We start from the raw sequence: 24,957 nt of genomic DNA on the forward strand, positions 1-24,957 counted from the left end.
TTCACCTAAATCTTACACACTGGACCTTTAAGTAATTTAATATCCAGGAACTGTTGATGCTTCACAGCAACAATGCAAAGCAGGCAGCTGGGGCTCCAAAGGAAGAGCGAGTCATTCACTAACCTGAAGGTCGTCGGTTCGACCCCATTCTGTCTGCTCAAGTGTCCTTGAGGAAGAAACTGGACCCCAAATTGCCGGTGACGGCTTTGCCAGCAGTGTGTGATGTGTGAGAGAGAAAGTGTTGTACATAGATGCACTGATTGTGTGTGTGTGTGTGAATAGCAAAAAAAATGGTGTAAAGCACTCTGAGGGGTCATCAAGATAGAGACCATATACCATTTTATTTACCATTCTGAAACAACGTGTTTAGGTCAAGGCTCTTCCTCGGGCCATAAGTCATCTCTAAAACTGTTTTGTACTCAGGGAAAGATAAAATTTACGCATAGATTTTTTTTTTTTTTTACATTTTATTTCACCAAGGTCTCCCCTGGTTGAATCTAAGTTGTGTTTCTTAGCAGAAAAATGCGAACTCAAAAAACATGGACTGCACTGGCATGCAAACACATTCCAGGGGGGCTCAATAGGTTGTGTCTGTCATTTAGGTGTATGATGCAGCGGTGGCGGTGTGATATGTTGCTATGGAAACATGGTGGCATATCTCTTGCTGTGGCGCTCTGCACATTTCATCACATTCACAACAGTAATAAGCATAATAATGTGGGTGGCTGGAGAGTATTTTAAAAAGGATCGGATCGCCGCTAAATTGATGTCAGTTCAATCACAATGACAGCACATATCCCAATTTGAATCAGCGTCACCGCCGGTGAAAAGTAAAGGCTTAATGCGTGGTAAAACGCTCCAATCACCGATGGAGAATTCCGTGCGTAAAAGCTGTTATTTAGCTGTAGCTCCAATTTTGTCCTTCGCCTTCTCCCCCCCTCCGCAGCTTATTGGCCTTGGCCACCCTGTAATGTGTGGTGCCTACACTGCCACAATTCCTCCTGGCTCTCGGCTGAGTACGTATCGATTGGTTGCTGGTGTGTATTACGCTGAGGGAAGGTGTCAGAGGGAGAGGGAGGTGGCGGGGAGGGGAGGTGGAAGACAGAGTGGGAGTTAGGTGGAGGAAATGTCTTGACAGCTCACTCATATAATACGACAATAACACCTTCAGAACTTCTGTGGAGCAGCGCTGATCTGTGCTGGGTGTTTGGGCATATCTGGTGAATCTTCATCTTTCACAACTGTTAATCCCTGTGCAGCCAGAAAGATTTTGTTTAAGAAGAAACCTGGTGATTAGAGGAATACATCCCTCATTCACTGAACCACACCACAGAGAAGAAAATTAATTGGAGTTGTTAGCATCTCCGTCCCTGTGGTCTCTGTCCTTTCTAGTCCAAACACAAATGAGTTCTCCATTTTTAATTTAGTGATACTGTATCAGGCTCTATCTCCATGCAGCCCCTCGGCTTTCCACCGGCCTGTGATTACCTCTGACTATATATAGGGCAATCAGTGTACGGGACTTCCCTCATTGTCATAAAGGTAAATGAGGCGTGGGGATGGTGGAGACTTGGTACGCTCTGCACAGCTCAGCACAGCCTCCCATGCGCGCACGCACACACATGCACACACACGCACACACACATTGAAGAATGCAGATGAGTAAAGAGGACAGGATTCATAGGGATTCATTTTTGGATTTGGGTCTAAATAATAACCTTTATATGTAAACAGCTAGAAAAGCATACTTACTTATAAATGTATATAATGTACTGTAAATTAATACATGGACTGTAACAAGTTTTTTTTATGCCTACTATTGTTTTAAATAATTAATTATTTTTTTTAGCATTTTATACCTGTCACACTTGTTTGTGCAAATGTGTCCTGAGAAACGCATTTTCATTTATATGTTATACAGATATGGCAGGAAAATCATTAATAAAATGGAAACTTAAATAATACACTATATTTTAATCATATTATTTTATTTATTTGCTTTTGTTTTCATTGGTTTTTTGTTGCAAATCTTTTTTTCCAGTATTCTTTTTTCTTATCGTTTTTTCTATCCCTGTAATGACCCTGTATCTCCACAGTCATCATTAAAGTTTCATCTGATCTAATCTATTATGCACAGCTATGCAGAAAAAGGTCTCTTTTTCTTCCCCCTGTCTTTTCACCTGGTGCCTTCAGACTCTCCCACGGCAATCTGAGCTACAAAACCATCACCACAATCAACCGAGGAGAGTATCAGGCCATGAGTATCCCTATGCAGCACACAGCGGAGAGGGGAGTCTGATTCATAGAGGGCCACTCTGCTCTTCATCACTTTAATAAATGGCCCGGGGGAGCGGGGAACATTTTTGCCTGCTACAGAGGTATACTGATCAGAACGGGGACATTTAAGCCCTCTGTCTCTGCCACTCCTTTTACCTTGCCCACTTCCTTTTGTCTCTTCTTCTCTCTCTCTCTCCATTTCTAACATCCTTCCTGGCCATGTCTGTCTGGGTGTCTGCCTTAAACAGGATGGATTCTCTCTGTACTTTAAAGGATGGCTACATCAGAGGGCCAGCTGGCCTCACTCCTTCATCAGCGACACTGACCTTCTGCTTGTCACCGCTTAAGCGGCCGTCACATCCACTCCACAGGCTCATCGGCCACTGCCACAGGGAAAAAAAGCTAAAGAGCTACCTTAATCCAATACAGCGTCTGAGAGCCACGTAAACAGCCAGTGTTTTATGTACTGGGCCAGACACGGTCTGTGTGCTGAGCTGTGTTGGGATGTGTGCTGCTGTGTAAAGGGCCAGCAGTGATTGTCCACCAGCCCTCTTGAGTAAGATTAAAATTTAGGACTGAACTAATCAGTTTGGGATTATGTCAAAGCACAGAGTGGAATCAATGTCTATTACTGTGGCGATAACACCAGGTTTATTTAAGATAATGTAAAACGACACACTCAACAGTAGGTGCCTCCATCATTTTAGACAAGGCTACAGCACCTTCATCAAACTTTAACCTTGTGCAATGAAAGCTATGAAAAAAAAAAGATACTGGCTCTTTAACAACTCCTTCACTTACAGTGCCGGGGCTACCCTGGCTCCAGAACACATACTGACCTAAAGATGCAGTGACACAAAAAGCTCAAAGATAATTAAATATTGATTTTTGTTTTCTAATCCTATATAAAAATTGTCCTGAGACTCCCAGCGGTAGTTTTCACCCTCAGTAAAAGAGGGGGAAAAGTCTGGATTGGCGGTTAACCTCTATTTCATGTAGGGGGGGTGTCGGTATGGGGGTGATGGGATGGGGGTGGCAGCGATGCCGATACGTTCTTGGCTCCAGCCTTGAACCTGGCCCGCACCATTACTCTCCTGCTGCTGATGACACTGATCCCCTCTCTAATCTTTCTCCTGGAGCGGACCATGGCAGGCTGCCTCTACGCTGCATGCCCGATTGATATTCTCCTCACCCAGCTCCCCCCATGTTGAATTTACACCACCCCTTCCCCCCAATCCACTCCTCCTTTTTTCTTTTTTTTTACTACCCAGGCCTGAAACCTCGCTCCATCTCTTCCCGTTCACAGAAGCAAAACTTTGAGGTGACAAGGAGCCCTCTCTCTCTTTCTCCATCTCTCTCTCTCTCTTTCAGAGAACAAATAACCTCTCCTTCAAACGTTCTCTCTTTCTCTTTCACACACACTCAGCACAAAAACACCAAACAAACTAATTCATGGGTGCCTTTGGCCATGCAGTTGGAAGAATTAAATAAGTTAGTGATCAATAACGTAAATAAATCTGCGATAACATGAATTCACAGAATGAGGCTGAGGGAACATGGAATCATGTTACAAAGACGTGATAGAGGAAAGTTAAGCTGAATGAGAATATGAACATCATGACTGATCCTGAGCTACATGGTCAAGTGCTGTGAATCTGTGTGTGTCATAATTTCAGCTAATCAGCAGAAAGATGTCCACAGTTTAAATTTGACTGTCAAGACACATGGAAACAAGAGCAACAAAGCAAAAACAAATCTCTGACACACACACACACACACAAAATGAATGGAGCATGCCCTGCAGGGGGCAGCAGTGACCAGCCCAGTCTTCTGCTCCTCACTGCATATGCATCAACTTTTTATCCCCTCCATCATGAATACAGACAAACAAACAGTCCTCTGGGCTCGTGGGCCAATAAAAAACTGATGTTATTAGCACCCCCCACCCAATGGGCTCACGGCACCATCAAACCTCCTTCCCTCGCCCTGTGGAACATACAGCGCAACCTGCTGTCACCGCCAACCCCCCCAACCACGAACATGCACCAACACGCGCTCTTAACTCCTGTAGCACCACCTGCACCACATCTTGTGATCGACGCCATGCATCCAGATCCTCTACTTCATTAAATAACACTCCAGCACTGCCACCATGGCCTTCACTCGCTAAGTGCTCCCCCATCGCCCCTCTTAACCCTGCTCTCCTCCTGCGTGGAACTGAACGGATAACCCAGTTAAGAAAAGAGGGAGAGAGAAAGAGAGAGAGGGAGATTGAAGTCACAGCTCGGTGCTATTTAGTCCCAGGTAGGTCTGTCAGAAGGAGCTGTGAAGGAAGTGTTGTCTCTCGTAATAGATTATGTTAATGCCATGAACACAGTAAAAGCAGTGTGCCTGGATTTAGGCGACATAAACACTTTTAAAACATTTCGGTGAGTTGAGACATTGCATCTTTAATTGCTGTGACGTTTTTTTTTCAAACTCAAGGAGATGTTTATTCAAGGCAGCATGCACAAGCACCCTCATGTTTTATTTACAAAGCCACCAAAGTCAAAATTAACTTATGTGGAAAAGAGTTTGTACAGGCGCCAAGGTGATCGAGGATAAGAGGGTTCTTCAAATTTCAAATGTTGTCCTCATCATTAAACAATGGCTGCAAAGCACCAGCCATCATCATGTGTTTGAATGACAGTGTCTACACTACAGCATTTAATGAGTATTATCAAAACAGTATCTTCAGTTTTCCGGTTTGTCAAACGGCAAAATTAATTAACTGTGCATGTGGGTGTGTTGGTCTTAGGTCTGATAGCAATTAGTAAGTTAGTTTTAAAGTGTTTCTGTATTTTAGTCAATACAATGTCCCCACTTTAAACGTACACACAACACAGCACAGCACATAAGTCATGAGACACATCATGTGAATTTAATATGCATCGCTTTAGCTCTGCAGGCTGCAAGTTAGCCTCTGGAGGGATAATTCAGCTTGTTTCCTGTTACCTCTTCGGCTTTAGAAACACATGATTGAGTTGGTGGGAATAGTCTATTATCTCATGACACGTGACAACCAAACTGGGGTTACTGGACATTTAATTGTGGTAATCTTAATCAATTTTGATATATTTCACAAGCTTTTAAAATTGTTGATTCAAATACAAATTCTTGAGCACATGTGGTGTTGAGAGCATCATGACTTTATTTCTGCTCGTCAGAAACCATTTTATTCACTTAAGCCTTCAGATGCCCTCTATTCGTACATAACCTTTTTATTTACAAAAAATCGCATTCAACATTGTTTTCCATTAACATTCTTGTGGTCTGTACATTAGTTAACTAACAATTGATTTGTGAGCATTTAAAAAAAAAACTTACTTACATCATTGCTTGACTTTGTCTTGATGAAATAAGTCTCACCAACTAATTGACCTATTCATTTTCCTAATATCTTAGATGCTGTGATTACTGACCTGTCTGAGCTGCTGTAACTGTTGTAAGTCTTACAGTTATTAGTTGGAGATATTTAATGAACAAAATGAAATAGTGGGAAGTGTTGAGAAGGGTCATGCTCCAAGGCTGCATCTTTGGTTATTTGCATTATTACTAATGACAGTGATTTTTGAATGAGGTTTTCTTACCTCTGCAGCTGTTTTATTTTGGCTTTCTGCAGCGTCTTTAGCGATACTGAGGATTGGTGACTGACAAGACAAAAGGACGAGGAAATGCATATAAGCATACTTTCACAAGAAATTCAGTCAGTTTGACTACAGAGCAGCACCTGCAGGGTGTGATGCCAGACTCTGGAGTATCAGATGATCAGTTATATAAAGTCAGAAACAGAGAAGCAGAATTTAAGCATTAGTGTGACAATGCTAGCTCAGACAACAAAGGTAGACCATGTATGTTTGTATGACAAGATTGGAGGTGTAATTTGTTATAATTGTGCTGATTGATTTGTGTTTAATAATGTTCAGCCATTGACCAGTCACAGTAGGCGTGGTCTAACACACAATATAGACACTACAAATATACATAAATATTCTTTCTGTCTTTTTTGTAATGTCTCTTTTTCTAAATAATGATGTCTTGTAAGCCTTATTAAGGCCTGATACAGTAAGAAATCGATCAATCATATACATAAACAAATAAATGGTAAAAACATTTTGGTGAGTTCATTATTATGTTCTAAAAAGTTGAGAAATATTTAACAATAAGGTCAATCGGTGCTCTAAAATAGACATGGTATGTAGATTGTATAAACAAACGCACATTCCTCTCAGGGTTAAATCTGACATAACTTTATATTCATGAATAGTATAAACTTCTTAACTTCCTAAATTATATTTTACAATATCATAATTAGAGTCTTTTTAAATAATAGGCTCTCAGTATTGCGGCGAGGCATCTATCTGCTCCTCTGCCTCAGCCTGACCGCAAAGACCTTGAGCATGTGCGCCTATTATAGCAAAAGTCTGACTGGATCCAAAATGAATTTGTACATGACAGCTCTGTCAAACATCCATACACCTCCCTCTACCCCCACTAGCAGCTCACCCACTCCCACCCACCCACGGCCCCCCTCCAGACAGGTGGACAGCACGCGCAGGGGCAGAATGGTTCTGGAGGGGGTGAGTGGGTGATATTGATTCAATGTCCACTGTACTTGGAGAGAGAGGGGGCCAACGGCACTTTTCTTACAAGGCTAACTCTGGACCAATCTCATCACACATTCTCTCAGGGGACTTTCTTTTTTTTTTTACCTATTCCCTTTTTTATTTTCCTTCCTGCATTGCATTTGTTCTTTCTTTCATTTTTATTCTGTTAAAGGAAGAAAAAAAAACAAGGTCGACAAAGGTTGTCCTCCCTGCAGTCAACAGAGGGAGGAGGAGGGTACAGATAGCTCTCTAGAAGACAGGCCTGGGAGCCGAGATATCCCACAATGCAGCTGATAAGAAAGTGGGCCATATAACCTTTGGTGGGCACGTGACAGGAATGCAGACAGCGGACAGCTAGCGTTGTGAGGAGGATTGGGTGGGAAGATTCTGCTGCTGCTGCCGCACTTGAAAGATGAAGTCAAAGTCGGGGGGAAGGAGGGAGGATGAAGAACGAAGGCGGCGATAAGCAAAAGAAGATGTTAGGTGCCAGAGAGAGAGAGGGGGAGAGGATGAAAGAGAGGAAAGATAGATAAAGAGAGGAACTGAGGGGATGGAGGCGCAGGAAAGCGGTGGATGTTGTGTCTCACTGAAAAGCAAAATTGCAACTGGCCTGGCTTTATTCCAAAAAACGAAACACGGAATAAGCCTGGTAGACAGGAAGCTGGAAAGAGGTAAAATGAAAACAACATTTGAAATATCATTTTATTTTCAGCTTCATTTAGAGATCACAGCTTTTAAACTCAAATAGTGACACTAGTTCATTTTGGCAGCCACTCCAAGCATCTTTTCCTAAATTCTTATCATTTCACATGATTTATGATACTTGACTCTGCAGAACGCTGTATTTGAATCCCTTACTTCAATGAGACTGGCTGAATTAAATTAATAGACTTTCTTTTTGCATAGGCATTACTGGGGATCATATCCATGGTAATGCTACATTCAGCAGCTCCCTTCCCTGCTGCACGCTAACACATATCAGCATGATTTGCTCCAACGTGGGAATAATTGACCCTGAACAATTATTACAATGAGAGCTCTCATTTTTCTTCTCCTCAGTTTGTCTTGCATCCCTTCCCTCTCCGTTATATACCACGCCGTGCGTGGCGAAGGCTCCCCTTGGTCTCTAAACCGAGGACTTGCTGCGGCACAGCAGAATCCCAGGAAAGCCACCTCACAAATGAAGTTCTCTCCATCTCAGGAGACTCTGCGTCATTTGTTTTCATTATTTTGACAACCCCTTTTTAAAGAGCTCTCCTCTTCAGCCTCCATTCGCTTCTCTCTCTTTCTCTCTCTCTCTCTCTCCAATGTTGCTTCTGTGCCCCCATTCCCCCCCATTTATTTGGAGCTCATCCCGAGTGAGGTGCAGCGATGTGTTTCAGTCACAGCTCTCTGCCTCAGAAGACATGAGGAGGGGAAGGGCGGGGGGGGCAGAGAAGCACTTCCTTACCTAGATAAATAGACACCTCCTATCTCTCTCTCCTCCCTCGCTCCCTGTCTTTGCAGCGAGACATTCTGAATCAGCTCCGACTGGGTCAGGTCAGCTCTCCCGCTCTGTTTCTGGCCTTTCAGCAGCTTTCAGAACAAAATCAAAAAGAGACGATATAAGCTGAAATTCACTTTGGGGGAGGGATGGAGGAATAAACTAATTTCTACCATTTCTCTCTCGCTCCAACCTCATTATTTACTTTTCAGGAAACGTCCCTATTCTGCTGGAGGTCATACCATTAGACCAATAAATGGAGAATATGTTAATCATCCTTTTTCAATGAATATTCAATGCAGGTCATATTATTCAATATAACCATTACCTTAATTGTACTGTAATCAATGCTAAATTGACATGCTCTTTGTTCATGTGCACGCTAAGAGAAAAGCAGCCGAAAGGGTGGAAAATATAATAGATTGAATCTGTAACTGAAACAAAGCAATGCCCTGTTGCACATTCCCAGACGAACTCGTTTTCAATCCAACATTTTCTTGTTAGTCCCTAAACTGAGGTACCAAAAGTATCTCAAACAGACTGATTTGTATATTCCTGAAACAAAGACCTCAAACATCAACACTTCATGGTAAACAAATCGTCCTCTCATCTGAGTTCACCTCCTCTGTTTCAAAGCTGGTCTTGATTTGTCTTTGGTTTCAGCCCTGCTTCACTACCACACTAACAGAGCAATACATGAACTCCAAAGGAAAAGTTGAAATCTTGTGGGAGAACAGGCTGTTCACACATCTGGCTCACTGCTCTACAGTCCAGCAAGTACTGTTTTTTTCCTAGCATGCATATGGATGGAGTTTTACACATAGGACTGTGTAGAGAGTGTTCTGACAAAGGAAACCAATTGGACGTTAAATTAATTTCACTTCTTTTTAGCGGCTGACCTGACCTGCCTTTGCTCCCCAGTGTCAAATCAGTGAAAAAGTCTATGGTGTTTAAGTCCACACCCCAGTTTTAGATATCGAAAAAGTTACATGTAGCATTCTCTCTTATGAAATATAGAAATCCACTTTCACTGTAACACTTTTGGGGATCAGCAATGTCTCTAATGTTTCTGCATCCACAGTTGATTTATTTTCTTGAACTGCTCATTACCTCCACGAAGGAGGTTATATTTTCACCCCTGTCTGTATGTTGCCCCTGAAAGGTTAGTCAAAGGGTTAAGGACAGAGGATGTCGCACCTTGTAAAGATTGTTAAGTCATATGATGCAAATTGGTGAAAATGGGCAATGTAAAAAGAATGAAATTGATTAATTGAATTTTACCCCTTTGGGGGAGGCTACAAATGGATTGTTTAAGGAGGTGGCGTAGTTAGAAAGTGAAAAAACAATCCTGGATCCCTGCAAAGAATTGATAGGTTCCTCCTTGGCCCATGTGCCATCCTGTCACCAATTTTTGTGGAACACTATAGAGTAGTAACAAACCAACCACCCGACAACAAACGTTGTCTCCTTGACGAGATAATTAAGAAGGAAAGTTTTCTTTATTCTCGATCTTCAGGATTAACCGCAAGGCTTTTGTTTCGATCCATCAGGAAAAACTTGACTCCCTCTACAACAATCCCACAGGGAGGAATCCATCATAGAGGAGACAGAAAACCTCCGTCACAGACCCCACTGGACTTGGAATCAGAATCATTGTGCATTCCACTGTTTCAATGTAACTGCAATGCATTATTGCAATATTCTATATCCTGTTGTTGCTGCAACAACGCAAAACCTGTATCCCCAGGAAACCCATTCATATTGAAAAAACCTGCAGATTGAGATTTACATCCAGTGTCAATCCTTCTGTGAAAAGAGTAGGGTGGAGAGGTGGAGAGGTGGAGAGGATTGGAGTACAGTAACAGTACAGAGTGAAGAATTCCCATCCTATTTCAGACCAGCAGTTTATGTCCTACTATTTCATGACCAGAACACCGTGTTGCCAAACCTCAACCAAGTTACCCAAAGAAATACCATACAAGAAAAGAACACCTGACTGTTTGAAGACAAGGGACAAAAAAAAGTCAATGAAAAGAGGTGACTCAAAAAGAAAGAGAGAGAGAGGCTGAGTGGAGGCAAGACGGGGATAGTTTACCACCAGCGTTCCCTTGCTCGACGATGATAGCCAGTGAAGCAGAAAAGTGAATTACCCCTCTACTCCAGCATTTCTTAATTTAATATCTCCGATGAGTGGCTTCACTTCTGGATTGGGCCAGGGTGTGCACATTTGTGCTGTGTCACAAAACATTAGACACTGTCGCTGCTATTCATTTCTGTATGGTAATTCTGAGGCACACCTCTTACTCTGGGCATCAGGGGACGTCTCTCTCCAGATTTTCTATTTTGAGTATTTTATTGGGAGAATTATCATCCACTGATGTATATTTAGCTGCTTTTGGCCGAACCACAGAGGAATATGTAACAGTTGATTGAATAAAAGGTGGTACTTATTTCAATTGCTCATCTATTTTGCTTTCATTTTTGTTTCCCCAGGAAGGAACTTGTGCCCGAGGGTAATAAAGCAGTATAAGTGTGAATGAAACAAAATGAGTTTGAGTGTTAGTTACCACTGTTCTAGTTCATATAGCGACTCAGTTTTTATACATCTTGCTTTTCTCTTTTTTATACGAGCCACATTACCAGCAGTTCTGACTTAGCAAGTCAAAACAGTGGCGAAGTGCAAACACACTTCAACGGTCTAATGACGGTCAGCGTCGCTCTAAGGAATGTGGTGACATGGTGGGTGGTGACTTTCTCAGCGCTGTGTTCTAACCGTTGCTGTATGTGCGTTAGGTGATAGGGCACCCCATAACCTGCCCACCAAATCCCCCCACCCTTCCCCATAGCCAGGCAATTGGCAGGCAAACAGCTGCTTGGTCTAAGCGGGCTGCATATCAATGGCTCTAATTAATTGGATTAATGGAGAGGGTTCTGGGATTTGGGGAGAGGCTGGAGGAAGCATTTCAGCGGAAACAGAATTGCCGTCCCTGAGGGCAGGGGGGTCGTGAGGGAGCTGGGAGGGGGCACACAGTTGAATATGGATGAGGAAAAATTGAGTTAAAACAGAGGAGACTGCGGCATTCATTAGACCGCCCACCCTCTGAAGTAGCTGCTTAATATGCGTGCTATTACTATGCAAATCAGAGATAATGAAACGCAGAGGATTTTTTTAATCAGAGGAAGAACAAGCAGATGTTGGGAGGGCTTGGAAAGAAGTGCCATGAGTGTTTGTGTGTGTATTTGCGTGTGTGAATGCTGTGTGTATGTGTGTATGTGTCACTGTCTGTGAGAATATGTGAGAGTATGCACATGCCAGAGCTGGAAGGTGTCAAGTCCTCCTCTGAAAGGAAGTAAAATAATGCAATCAGTTCAGTCAAAGCTACTGTGCACAAACTCCATGTGAACACGCTATCTGGGGCCTCACTCAGACTGATTAATCTTCTCTGCAGGAGCTGCGTTAAGAAATCAGAATTAAGAACAGGTTATTTATTGGAGAGATTTGTGTTGGTACCTTGGGGAGAGATAAAGCTTGATCGACTCATACCCGACCAATCTCTGCATTGCCCATGGTGATACGGTAAATCCCTGCAGCAGTCCTCCCCAACTGAAGAGTCAACACTGGGATACACCAGCTGTGCTGGATGGCCTAGTCCGCCTGCTGGCAGCAGAGCAGAGTGTGTGTGTGTGTATTTGTGTGTAGCTGTGCACTGAACTGAGAATGATGCTATGTGTTTGTGGCATCTCATATACATCACTGAGTGTATGTATGCTCTGGTAAAGACTCCTGCATGGAAAGCTTCTCAGTTTAAGTGGCTCCCTGTGGCCCCTTGCTCTCGCTGCCTAATCAAGGCGTTTCTCTGTGGGCCTGTTACATTAAGTGTTCTCTCAGCACAAGTGGAGGAATCAGGCAGACTGGATGAAGTCATCGATCATCAGGCAGCTGCCTTTTTAGCTGTAGCTGCCCTGCAGCACTGAGTCTGAGCAAGATGTTGGATCGGCTCAGGCTGCATTGACAGACCAGCCGGTGGTGTCACTCATGGGTTTTATTTCCTTTGCCGTTCAAACGGATACATGCATACTACAGTGTTAATTGAGACAAATTAAGCAAGAAAGAGGTTGATTTTATCTGGTAGAGATCAATACTATGAGTCATGTGGATCACAGCAGACAGGGGAGCAAACATTTGTGTGGTGTTGAGATGGACTTCAGTGGCGCAGCGGTGCAGTACAGTTGGTGATATGTGTCGTTGATATGTACAGGAAAGAAAGAGGGTGAGTAAACAAATTAATGTGTCAGCCCTTTGCCTCAATAGATTGTTATCATTAGACAGAGAATGTCAAGTGGGTCCTCCCTAGTAGGCCATATAGAATATTACAGGAGTGAATCTCCATCCTGTTTGACTCCCCATGGCACAGTAATAACAACAATCTAATGATGCACAATACATCAGGTGTACTGAAGTCCCACTATCCCGGAGCCAGGCTGGAATTTGATCTCAGGCTTGATAATGAGAATGGTGATGATGATGAGGTGGCTGAGTGATGATGATGGTGGTGTCCCTTGTTAGTGTGTCTCGGTCCTAATTAGAGCGGGTTATTACAAGGCTGGATTTAAGAGCTACAGTAGGTAGACGAGGCAGAATCAGGCGAGTGTCGCTGATTAACAACCCCTAAATAAAATCCATTTCTGCCGTGCAGGCTCACAGTGATTATGGGAAATTATTTTGCATGCCCAAATTTTTTTCAGCTACAAATCAAATAAATGTCTCACCCTGCTTGCCGTCTGAACACTCTTTAGAAATGTAAGGAAATGGAGGTCACACACGGATATTTATCATGATGATTCAGTAACTTGTGACATGTTCATTCACATTCACTATTCACTATTTATGTCCAGTACTGCCTTGCCCCTGCACAGACCCACCAAAGAACACCATCAACCCCAATATATTGCGAGCCTAAAAGAGACACATTTTAAAAATGTTCAAAATCATCATCAGTGTAACAGATTTAGAAATATCCTGAGTTCATGTGCAGCGTGTAAGAGTGTTGCTGATCTAATTCATGTCTTCTGTGGAGTTGCTATGTGAGGTTTCTGTTTTTATTTGTGTATTTACTTGAATAAAAGTGCTTAACTAAATGCCAGGACTCTACAATAACAATAAAAACCTTGTACAAACAAATTAACAGATCCAGTCAACATAAACACAAGAGTGCTTATACTTTGAAAAGGGCACAGGACATATTCAACAGATGGACTTTGAAACTGTGGCAAAAATCTATTTTGTTATGAACAATGCAGCACATGAAAAAAATAGGCAAGACCCAGGCTCTCTAGGGTTTGCTCGTCTCAGGCGGGCAGCGTGGCTGCTCTAACCTTATAATATGGGCACCGAAATGAAAAGCAAGACATTCTCCGACAGACGAGCCGCTCACACATCCACTGTGGCCCGGGCATTGGTCCATATGGGAATTGCATGGGGACTAGACATATGAAAAACTGGATCCTACGATTCCCATAATCCAATTCTGTAGAATCTTCCATTATATTTCACATGCATCTCCATGCACTCTACACTTCAACATTGTAACGTAGGCTTTATGGAAAAAATCCCAAGTCTCTAACTAAGATAACATGATAACACCAGAATCTTTTTGTCAGATTAAGCGATAGCTTCAATAACAGACATGAGACAGCTGTCAGGGCACTAACACATTTTTGAGTAACCTCAGAAAAACTTAAAAATACTATACGATATCTAAATGTCTAAATGCATTGATTAGAATATGTGTTTCATCAACATGAAGTTTACCAATACAACAACAGCACTGTAGCACCATAACCCCCAGATAGGGGTGGAGGATGGTATTTGGCACTGAAAACTTGAAAAAAGCAATACTTAAGAAGCAGGAGTAGTGGGCATTTTATTAGCAAAAAAAGCACTACAACAGAAAGACAGAAGGATCCCTGGGAAATGCAACAAAAATAAATCATACAAGAGAAATAAAAAAGAGCACACTCTGCATCCTCACAACAGGCTGCCACCTCCTCTCTCCCCCTTCACTACTGCCTGGCATTTTTGCTTTATAGCCTCACCTGCCTGGAACCTACCACCTGCGCTGGTAAGTATAGGGGGAGCTAAACAGAAAGACAAGTAGAAACCACACTCAAGACAAGACCAAGTTTGGACAGTGGGTTGCTGCTGACCTCACAATTCACAAATTCACAAATTCTGCAAAAATACAGAAGATAAATACAACGTCCTGACTAAAACTTGATCTAATGCAGCACACTTCACCCATTCTCTGTCACTTTGAGTCTGCCCAGCCCCTCCTCTGTCAGAGAGCTGAGCCTGCAAACCTGTTGTCACTCTCCCTGATCGACCTGCTGATCTGAGCCCACATACCCGGAAAAACAACCAAACAACCAAAAAGAGCTACATCACAAACATAACAGAAAAAACTGTTAACACACACTTCCTGTAAAAGAATAGAACATCCGACTCAAAAAAGATTATCTACATGATCTAATCAATAATCCAAATTCAAATAATAATCAAATGACCAAATGTGTGAAATAAGGAGACAGGGCCTATTGAAAAAGGGGAAAAAGTACCGTGTGTGTGCCTGCTCTGATTGTGAGATTCAGTTTGCTGGTTTTAATCTGAAAAGGTCCAGTTTATAGTCAGTATAGGATTAATAGCAGCACAATTTTTAAACTACCTGACATCTGGGGTCATGACCAAGTTGTACAGGCTGAAAGTGCACACTGAGAATCAGCGATGCACTGCACTTATTACACTCTGAGAATGAGCCATTGAGCCACAGCATTAATAAGCAGCACTTTGACTGCACCTTGCAACACAGATACCAGCTCATCCAGCCGAGTGGCCTCAGACTGTGAAGGTCAAAGAGGATAAACTCTGTTTCGCTCCATCGCCCCACAGGGATGTGTTGGTATGTGTGTGTGCACGTATGTGTGAGGTGTGTGTCAGGTGCTAGAAGGAGCACATAAAATCATCACACAGCACAGCACTATGATATTATATGGAGTTACTGCTGCTCACATTTTCCACCATTGCTACCTCCAACACACACAAGCCGTGTATTGTTTTAAAAAGTTGCCAAATCAATGACAGATATAGCTGCAGCCTTTTTTCCATGCACGTGGCAAAATGTTACTGCACCTTATTTCCTGCTCAGATCTTACTGTATGGTAAGAAATCCAGCCTCAGAAATGTGCCAACAGGTTTAAATAGCAGCAGAGTGCTGTAGTTTGTTGGTCTCTACCACGATCCAGCAGTTTATCTAATAGTTTCTGTGTTTTTCAGGGTGTTGTCACGAACACAAAATCTGTTTTGATGTGTGTCTGTGTGCGCTTGCCTCGGTTTTTCTTTGTTTGCATGTGGCTTTGGCATGAAGGGGCCGGGAGGTTTGGTCGGAGAGGCGCGGGCTGATGTCAACTGGCCAGTGGGCACACGGTTCAGTCGCATCAGATTGCCATCACAGGCCAGTTTTGGCGCAACTCTGACGCTCTCGCACTCACTCTCCTGTCTCTACACCCCATCCCCCTTCTCTCCTTATTAACTCCAGCTTCTTTGTCTGCCTCTTCGTGTCTCGATGTGGATTTGTGTACTGGTAATGTTTTGGAAGCAATTCGGGGCTCATTTTAAAATTACCTGACCAATTATCGCCGGTGTAATACCCAACTAATTCTGAGCAGTTGCACACAAAGCCACTGATCAAGCACATTATCTTGTACGATGTGCAGGTGGTTCACAGTTCCAATTTCACACAAGCCAAAGTCTATTTACTTCCAGTTGAGCTTGTTTTTTTCAGCATGGGGGGAGCATGGACCTCCTTGATATCTATTCTGCTTCAATTAGCAACAGATGCCTCCTCGCAGAGCGCTAACCCTAATTGTACGTGATGAGCAAAGCTAATCGCCCTGGTGCTGCCTGACCTTCCTACAGCTGTGAGGAGGAACTGGTCCCTGAGCCACATCTCAGACCTCTTCTGAACACACACTTGCCGGCGCACACAGACACACACAGTGCTCCCCAATATTTAAAATCAAGGGTGGCTGGGGGTACTGGGAACGGGGCTAGCTTTGATGACCGCAAATTAGCTGCTGTAATTGCATCTGCCTCCCTGTGCCCGTAATTTCTCAGGCCTGTTTGGTGCAATGAGGAGAGTCTGTTTGTTTTGGTGTCAAGGCGATTTAGAATCAAAATGAGGACCTCCGGCACACATGTGGACCCCCAAGCCAAATGGCAGTTCCACAGCCTTAAATAGCCCCGCCTCCCCGACTGCACAGTGCGGCCCAGAGGCGGACAACACAAAAAAAAAAAAAAAAAAAAAAGAGCATGAGAAAGGGAAGAACCAACTGTGTTCACTTAAGCATATTGCTCGACTTTCATGGTTTTTGCTGCTGGCTAATATAAATAACCAGGAGCGCTGCAAATAATTCCAGGACCCCCTAAGAATAATTTAAAAGCAGCTATGATGTAATACATGTCTAAAAATACCTGGCTTTGTCGAGGGCCTCTGTCCAGCTGTGGGTCCCCTGAATCATTCAGATGGTGGTAGCTCTCATGGTGTATATAGTGTACTGCCACTGCTGTTTTTACAGTGTATGGTGTAATACGTGTTCCCTTTTACTATGAACAAATGCAGAATTTGAAGTAGTTTCTAAGTGGTTTCTCCTTGTAAAGTTATTCAAACACCAATAAAATAGTCATCCAAGTTAGAAGGAAATTTGATCCTTGCCAAAATGGAATTTCACAAAGTCTTGAGCTTATGGTTTTGCATTAAACGTGGTAACTCTTCAGAACCCTCAGGCTTATTGCAGAGGCTTAAGCAGAGCTTACATAAGTGTGCGAGGCAGAGAAAAGCAAGCGTTGTGTGCTTGTAGACCACCGGGCGAAGGAGTGAGCCAGTGTTCGGCTCACTTGAAAAGTTCAATTTCTCTTATTTACCAAAGACAATGACTTGCAGATGATTTTTGCTCTCCTCAAAAATTTGCAAGCTAGCAAGTAACCAAACAAACATAAATCACATTAATTAGCTTTGCAGCTGTGGTGCAGTCCTGTTGATGCCTCAGTGGCTTCAGTGAGATAAGGAATCCTTATGCCATAGTGTAAATAGAAACAGCAAACCAAGATTGAACAACAAAGACCAATTAGTGCTTTGGGTTGATGATTTAGGCTCATATTTAGATTAATTATACTCTTGAGGATCTGAAAGTAAACATTTGATCTCATCCTATCTTAATCAAAGACACTAAATTACCTGGGTAAATCCTCTTTATACTTTACTTTAAATTGTATTTTATCTTGTTCAGTTCCTCTGCACTGGATGTTAAGAATTGATTGACAAACATTTAAAGGGTGTAAAAGCATTAAACATGTAAAACTGCAAGATAAATATTTCTTTAAGCTTTAATTGTATGTGAATTAGTGTTAATGTCACACATGGATGTCTGCTCTGTCTCACTTTGACAGTGATTCCTCTGTTTGGGTTGCTATACTTGCAGCACGGCAATCAAATAACAACATATTACAAACATATACAGAATATGCACTTCACAGGGAGAATGGACAGTGCACTCATTGTATAAAACATGTTAACATGGACAAAATATTCAACTTCTTTGTTCTTATTCACATGAAGACAATTCAGTTTACATGGCTAATGACAATGAAAGTTGCACTATATGAATAATTACTCTGATTAACAGTCGGAGCAGCTTGTCCCATTTTTTGTCAATATAGGAGTTTTGGTTTGTGGTCAGAAGTTTGAGCACATGCACACTTTAAAATAAACTGAACTCAAAATGTAGGTTGCTTCATTAAAAACAAACAGGAAGCTTTGGTTTCAACACAAAAGTTAAGTTGTACACGTTGTTTAAAACATGATCTGTTACTGTTTGAACTTAAGTTTTTAAAGTAATAAATTCTATTGTATTCCCTTTCCTTCCATCACACTGAATAAACTACCAACTCAAAACTTGTAGGTATCCAGAAATATTCAGAAATGTGAGCTTCTCTCTTCAACATGCATCTCAGGCCCCAGCCTGACAAACTGTTGTCCAGCTGTTTTGTGTGTAATACAGAGCAGACCGTAAACATGTAAGAGGCGGAGTGTCGCAAACTGCCATTAAAACACAAATTTCCCGGAGTGTCTGTGCTCTCTCGTCTCATGGATCATGGCTGCTCCCAGGTGGTTGCCACTACTGCCATGGCCCTGACTGACATCCACCACTCTTGTTATTATTATTAGTCATGATTCTATGACATTAATATTAACTTGTATATTATTGTAGCATTGTTATAACCCACCACTATATATATATTACCACCACTGCTAACCACTGCTACTGTAATCATTGTCTTTCATTGTAACTGTACAATATGTTTCTGTTGCCTTGTTCTGTACACGTGACATCCATTGCACGTCTGTCCGTCCTGGGAGAGGGATCCCTCCTCTGTGGCTCTCCCTGAGGTTTCTTCCACCTTCTTTTCCCTGTTAAAAGGGTTTTTTTATGGGCAAGTTTTTCCGAACTGAGGGTCTAAGGACAGATGGTGTCACTTCCTGTACAGATTGTAAAGTCCTCTGAGGAAAAATGTGTTTTGTGAATTTGGGCTATACAAATAAAATTTGATTTGATTTGATATTCAGAATGAGCTCCATACATGTCTAAATAACGCTCCTAAAACCTGAATACAATTAGCATATTCCACATGTGTTAATTTGAAAATGCTGAATTCAAAATTCAGAATATCCAAACTGAATATGCTGTTTACATGACGTGGGTTCTACCTTAAATATCCTCGGAATTTACCTGGAAATGTGCAATATTAATGTGCATGTATATGAAACTAGCAAATTGCAGCAATGGTCTCACAGACTTTTTAACAGATGTGGCACTGGTGATCAGTTTTTCTGATCAGTATAAACAGCATATAATAATATAACTTTTTATCATTATTATTTTCACACTAGTAGAAGATTTAGATGACTACATACAACATGCCCAATTATGTATTTAAGACCTCCATCAAAAATCCTTCAATAATACCTTAATACACAGAAGATGCCAGGTTGTGTCTTTGTCCATGTTCTGCACATGTACACATACATATGCAGAAAAACAAAAATTTCTCAGTTATATTTTGGTCCGGTGTTGAAATCATGTTCAAAGTTAGAGCCAAGGTTTTATGAACAACAGTTCTAACAAGTCTTGGTAGCAGCAGAAATCTCAGATTAACTTTTATTTTTTATTTTATCAACAACTCAGTGGCTGATCGTTATGTCAGTGTATGGAGTCACGTATCCATCATCAGCCAAAACATTATGCACAAGTGTACTCAAAGCTGTGTAACCATGAAGGGACAACATATATTTTTTCATTTATTTGTAGCTTTGCATAAGAGTAAAAATACATAAGTGACATCGAAGCATGTCAATAACTCCGAGATGATTTCTGGCGAAGTCACTGCCAAACACTCAAGCTTTGAATGTTTGTCACTGAAGCTGTTGCCAGAAACCACTAAAAACAAAAAATGTCATGGACGTCATTTTTCACTTTAAAGAAGTTGAGCACCACCCAGTGTGTTTTCCTTTACTACCTAATGTTTTTGTTAGAATTTAATGGCTCTCTGCAGGATTAACTCTTAACTGACTGACCTGGATGTGACTCCACAGTGCTCACTGATCTGTGTGCCATGATAACAAAAAGTGGAACATAAATTCTAGAGCGGAGTTGCACTTGATCTTCACACGATCCTCGCTCTCTGGGCGTGACTGCTGACAGTGCACTTGTCAAATGTCCAGTGTTTGACACACGTCAGGGGAATCACTCACACAGATGAAAGGCATCAAGCGGACGCTCACATGTTAATGCTGGTCTCTGGAGCTAAATGAAGCCTGGGCACACTCTGCTCATGGCCGTATCCTTTGGCCACCACAGTTAAACACCACATTGACCACTGCTGGTCAGGACTCCAACCACCATGGCCACGGAAAATTCTCAGTGGTCAACGTTTTCTCTTTTTTTTCCATTGCGCTATGAAGAAAAACATATTTGATTTTTCTGAAAAGATTAAATGTTTACGAGAGCAACAATAAGCTGCAGTGAAAGTATCAAGTGAAACCATGAGGAGTTTTTTCATGATTGTTGAAATTTTGACATAAATATTTTGATTTTGAAAGGAGCGATTTCTACCAGTAAACCATAGTTGTGGAGTCACTTCATTTCTGATATTTTCCTCATAAACCACCTTCTGTTGGCAGATGACTATCAGACACGAGGCTCATATTGATGCTCAATTTGGAGTCTCACCATGATGTGATGGTAACATTATCTCATTCTGGCCCTGATGTGCTCTCTCTGTTCGTGAGAAGGCTGTAGCCCCAACATCAAAAGTTTGGGGTTTTTTTTTTTGCCTTGATGAAAAAAATACAAGCCCCTGAACACAGCAAATGTTTTGAGTTAAATGAAAATTAATGATTCACTTAACATAGATATAAAAGTCATTTATTTTGATACATGTCTGGTATAAATAAAAAACCTTATTGTGATACTCTTTGCTGTAAATTTATGTCTCCTGAAAGTCATTTGAAAAAGGTTTTTGTGGGTTGTGCTTCAAGTGAATTTCACTATTTGTAAATGTGTGAAAACCTAAAAGTGTGTAACCATTGATTGTGGTGTGATCTCTCCTTATGACATACATTTCTAATTACTGGTAGATGTGAAACATTTTAGTCACATACTCTTTGTCAACATAAAAATTTTACATTACTTTGTCATAATTGTGTTATGATCAGTATATGACATTTAAGCCAAACTCATTCAAATGTATTTAAATGTTTGTATAGTACCACAAATAACACCAGACTACTTTTAATGAATATGAACCATGTTAATTAATACATTTTGCAGTAGTGTGGTCTGTATTTATGTTTCACTGAAAATGCAACAAGCAAAACAAAGACGTCAGGATGGACACTTTGATCAAAGTAGAAATGATTTGAGTTTTGTTTACTTCATTTATTAGGTTTTACACTTTGGTTTGTTTTGATTGTGCCAATTTAATTTGAGACTCTCTTTGAGAATTGAAAAGCTATTTAAACACTCTTGAACTAAAAGTGAAAAGCTATTTAAAAAGGGAAAATATCCCTATTAGTTATTTCCCCACTCTATCTCTGTATTCTAAGGTGTGAGGTGTTTATGAGGGGAAGTAATTAGTTGTGACTTTGTGGTGGGTCATGTTAAAATGGGATTAACAGAGTGAATATATAAGTATTTCTTAAATCTTCAAGGTAAGTGTGCCACATACTGTTCTATGTTGATGTTCGATGCTGTGTGTTGTTTTCTAACCAGCATGCCATGAGTCAGTGAAGGGCTGTGTTGTTCAGCCATAGTGATTTACAGTGCCTCATAACAGTAATTAATACAGACCTTAAAGATGTTAAGTGTAGCAAAGCTTCTCACACCCTTTGTATAATTCATGACCTCCGTGTCGTCATTCTTCTTCTTTTCCACTCGTCTTTCCCTCCACTATTTGTGTTTCCTGTGAAAGTTGCCGTTACCACAGAGATGGAGCAGAAAAACATTTCTCTGGAAGCAGCTGAGAAACAGATGAATGTTAAAGACTCTGCACCGGAGTCAGGCAACTTCTCTCGTTAAGGCTCTGCAGCTTTCTGCTTTTCTCCAGCACATTTATCATTCTCTCTTTTTTTTAATTTAAAAGGAAAATTGCAGAAGTGGGGTAATAATAAATATGTTGTTTTCCACTTTGTCTTCGAGGCAAAAACAGCATCATGTGCTTCGGGGCATAAACACCCCAACAGATGTTGAATTTGTTAAGATTTGGAGCAAATAGCCTTCTAGTTTAGAGAACTGCAGTGATAATCACAAACCCGTTTGTTCAACTCCAAAACCGAGAGTAAATCCTAATCTGAGGCTGAACTCAAAGAAACATTTAAAAAAGTGATCTCATCATGCTAATGACGACTGTAATAATTTTCTAAAAGTCCCCTTGAGTTCTGCCAGTGGTGGTGCCTGTGCTCTAAAAATGTCAGTCACACTGAAGAGGTTAACACGAGCCCTATAAGAGAGCTGATGGAATATTACACAAATAGAAGGCCTGTATCTGATCCCAGCTCAGCATGTTGTAAGACCATCCCATTCCAATCTCGCCTCTCTCTGTCACCTCATTAAAAATACAAAGAGGGCAAAGAAGGGCCAGTCCTGAGCAATCTCTGTTAAAGCTGCCAGTGAATGCAGCGGCGTTAATGTCATTTAATGCTGTTTCATCTGAAAAGCCACATTAGAGTCAGATTCAGTAATCTGGGTTTGCCCATGCTCGTCTGTATGATGTCATTATGCTAAACTGACCTTTATAGCCAGATTAGGAGGGTTGCAGGGAATAGAAGGAGGCTTTGGAAAGGGAATTAACAAGAAATGAAAAATTGTGAATTTGGCATATGGATGATGAAGTATTCTGCAGCATTTTCAACCTAAGTGCCAAATCAGAATGGGGGTGACAAAGTGGCCCTTTGTGGTTTGATCAGCGCATACCCATGTCTTTAAATTAATGTTTAGCTCTTTCAGGAATTCCTGGTCTTAAATATTGGTCTTTTTTCTCACCTTAATAATCCATTGCACAAGAAATATAATCTTGTATATGCATTATAAAACCTCTGGGTTTTTCTCCATCCACTGCACTTTTTAAGTTCATCTGTTCCACTAAAAGGTTTTCGGATTCTTTTCAGGCTGGCTGTTCTCCCTGCAGAATTATTCCTGTTCTCTTTATATTTGGAGAACATTTATTATTATGAGCCGGCTGAGCTTCTTCTCATACAGTACTGAGACGAGGAGGTGCAGCGCTCGAAGCAATCCCTCACTTCCAGGGTTATGAAACAGGATAAAAACTTACACACAGTTCTCTTTACCTTATACACTAAATCACAACAGACAGACAAAAATGTGATGGGAGTAAAAAAGGTTTTTTTTGTGCAAAAAGATTAATAAAGCCATACTTAATCTTAAAGTTGTGCTCATATTGATCATCCGGAGTTCTCTGAGGCCTTGTCTACATAAAATACATATTTACATAATGGATATTTCCAATTCTCCATCCACATGACCTTCGTCTTGCGAGACCAAGACAAGAACACAAAAATAAGGTAAAGTCAACGATCCTTTGTATACCAGAGAAGAACATTGTGAGCATGCTCAAAGTCACCATTGTTGTTGTTTTCTGTCGATGCTAATAATACAGAGCAACACTGGGCATGTGCAAAGTAAGCTGTGACATCTTCCTTTCTCAAATGTTCTGTATTACATGAGTTTTTTTAAATATTTGAAATGTTTTTTAAGGCGTCTGTTTTAGAGACTTAAAACCACATTGGTGTGTGGACGAGAGGCCCAAACACAGAGTAAAAGTTTTCTTTGTTAAATATCCCAATTAATTTGGACAGAGCTTGAGATCCCTGCTTGGAAAGACGGATAGACCAATCACCTGCAATCACTACTAACTCCAAACATCCGAACACTGGTTTAACCTCACACAGGGGAGTGAAAAAGAGATTTGCACATCCAATAAACACAAAGACACAGTGAAGGGGAGAGACATTAGATGTGACCCTGTTCAGCTTTGGTGGGGTTGAATTACTGGGTGGTACACTTACTTACTTTCTGTCCTTTTAGCAGAAGGGGGGGACTCTCTCTTTTCTTCTCTGCTCCTGGTGGCTGGAGACGGGAGGTTTCACTCTGATGGAGGTGTCTGCTGGGTTAAAGGGGAAGAAATATTGTGTTCTAGTGGAGCTTTGACACATCAACACCAGCATCACACAAAGAGCCCCAAGGTGTTGGAGCAGAGGGGAAATGAATAGAAGGTAGTGGAGGCAGAACAGTGTAATGTACATGTCCTCCTGTACTATGAATATCAGTAAACACATTCACTTTGCACATCAAAAAATCCTTATGTTTTTTTTTTACCCATCATCCAGTAAAAATTGTCACACACAGAAACCTTGCTCTCTGAGTCCAACGCGTTTAATTATTCTATTTGTTCCTAAAATGTGCAGTAGTAGATAAAATGGAGTCGTGCAGTGAGGATGATTTCTTCTTGAAAAAGAAAACATAAGGTCCATCAAATCCTGAGAATCCGTCAAGTAACAAGGAGAGTTTCATCTTCTGATCAAGGAGCTGAGAAATTATCCAGATCGATTTTAAGTCTATTTCAGGATGTCAGTTTGAAAGGCAGAAAACAAATTTACGTGATCCAATTGATCCGAATGAGCAAAATGACACAGACACAACAACGGTGGCTCTGAGTGCTCAAACAATCCTCTACAACACCTTTGACAGATGCAAAATACAAAAGGTGTGTAAAGACCTTCACTCTAAAATAAATAGCAAAGGTTTGCCACTGAAAAGGACAACTCATGCTAAAGTATTGATTACAGTCACTTGATCAGGCTCATGCCAACCATTCATAAATGTGACAGTTCATGCACCCGACATATACCCATATTTTTTACC

The 24,957-nt window shown here is 41.3% G+C and overlaps 1 long non-coding RNA gene across 9 annotated transcripts in view; it reads right to left on the reverse strand.

Annotated features, from left to right (window-relative positions):
• Positions 1-24,957, reverse strand: part of LOC109633705 (uncharacterized) — a 158,284-nt gene that overhangs the window by 14,871 nt on the left and 118,456 nt on the right. For 3 of the 9 annotated variants that reach the window (XR_011240922.1, XR_011240916.1, XR_011240918.1), the window contains exon 5: positions 24,106-24,196. This is a non-coding gene — a long non-coding RNA (uncharacterized lncRNA). Of the gene's footprint in view, positions 1-24,101; positions 24,200-24,957 lie in introns of all 9 variants that reach the window. The other 6 variants (XR_011240924.1, XR_011240919.1, XR_011240920.1 and 3 more) reach the window with 3 other exon arrangements.

This window comes from Paralichthys olivaceus, chromosome 4, assembly GCF_024713975.1.
Source record: "Paralichthys olivaceus isolate ysfri-2021 chromosome 4, ASM2471397v2, whole genome shotgun sequence".
Classification (NCBI taxonomy): Eukaryota; Metazoa; Chordata; class Actinopteri; order Pleuronectiformes; family Paralichthyidae; genus Paralichthys; species Paralichthys olivaceus.